This window comes from Petaurus breviceps, unplaced genomic scaffold (assembly GCF_028583685.1).
Source record: "Petaurus breviceps papuanus isolate PSGF00001 unplaced genomic scaffold, PetGlider_PUasm1.0 213, whole genome shotgun sequence".
NCBI classification, from domain to species: domain Eukaryota; kingdom Metazoa; phylum Chordata; class Mammalia; order Diprotodontia; family Petauridae; genus Petaurus; species Petaurus breviceps.
In genome coordinates, this window is record NW_027185860.1 from 12,296,854 (window position 1) to 12,298,541 (window position 1,688).

Consider the following 1,688-nt stretch of genomic DNA (forward strand, 5'->3'; position numbering starts at 1 on the left):
GTCAGGAGGACCTGAGTTCAAATCCTGCCTCAGACACTTAACACAAAAACTAGCTGTGTGACCTTGAGCAAGTCACTTAACTCTGCAAAAAATAGAGTGCAGTCACTGAGAATTTGGGTTTTTTTGCCTTTTGGAGGGCAATTGGGGTTAAGTAACTTGCCCAAGGTTACAAGGCTAGTTTTTTTGTTTTGTTTTGTTTGTTTTTGTGTGGGTGTTAAGTGTGTGAGGCCAGAACCGAACTCAGGTCCTCCTGACTCTGGGGCCGGCACTCTACTCACTGTGCCACCTAGCCTCCCTGAGAAGTTACTCTTAATTTTATGTTTTTTGAGTGTTATAATTATTAAATCCAATACCAATTCTCCAGTATTTAAAAGAAAAAAAAAACCTCTAAAATTCTTTTCTGAGGGGCACCTAGGTGAATACAGTAGATAGAGCACTGGCCCTGGAGTCAGGAGGACCTAAGTTCAAATCAAGCCTCAGAACACTTACTAGCTGTGTGACCCTGGTGAAGTCACTTAATCCCAATTGCATTCACCCAACCCCCCCCTCCAAATTCTCTTCTGAAAATTAGACAATCCATCCAGAGTCCCAAAGCCAGAAGTTGAATCACTGAGGTTGAGAGCCATATCTTACAAAGGTTAGGCTCTTCAGGAACCCTCATATGCCATGTTTATTTATTAAACATTTTTAAAAAGCTTAAGTCCAACAATAAGATACTAATATGCTTTATGATAACTAATATTGAAGTAAACAAAATTAGGGTTCAAAGTACCATTCGTTTTGATAAGACAAACTTGTTGAAATATGAAAAATGTACTTTGGATAAAGTGATGAAATGGAGAAAATGGAACCACTCAATACCTTAGTATTAATCATGAAATCTTAATTAAAGATTGACTTGAAGAAAGTAAATAACTTGTAATTGAAAATTAATAATAGTCTAGGTTTGATAGGTAAAAGTGGGATTAGACAGTTACATTATATTTTCCATAATTTTATCTTGCCTTAGCTTTTCTTAACCACAGGTTGCTATGTAAATGTTATATCCTTGAGAGTATAAACTATCCATTCTTTTTTTTAATTTTTAAAATTAAAATTAATTAATTTTTAGTTTACAACATTCAGTTCCACAATCCCTTGAGTTTCAGATTTTCTCCCCTTCTCTCTCCTTCCCCCTCCCCCCACTCTGGCAGCATGCAATAAAATATAGGATCTACAAATACCTTCACATCAAATGATAGTCAGTAAACCATCCATTCTTAGCACACATAGTTTTGATATAGCCAACATTGTTGCAGTGCTAAGGAACTTGCTACGTTCTAGTGCTTAGTTATGGAATAATCTAAATACAGTGTTTTTTACTATTGTTGGAAGCATTTGGAAAACTTTACCTTATAATTGGAGTTGGTCAAATCCTCAGTCTCAGAATTAAGTATCTTTTGAATTATTAATTTATTGAGGTTTCAGGATTATTCTTATGAGAAGTAGTGTTATATAAATGTAGTATATAAGTGTCAGCTATTATGAAGAGAAAGCACTGGATCAGGGGAATACTCTTCCAATTCCAGCTTTGCTGCTATCGGTTTAATCTTGGAAATGTCAGCAAACCTCTCTGGGTCTCAGTTTCTTATATGAAAAATGAAGGGATTTCACTAGGCTTTTCAGATCCAAAATTATCATTAGGAGCA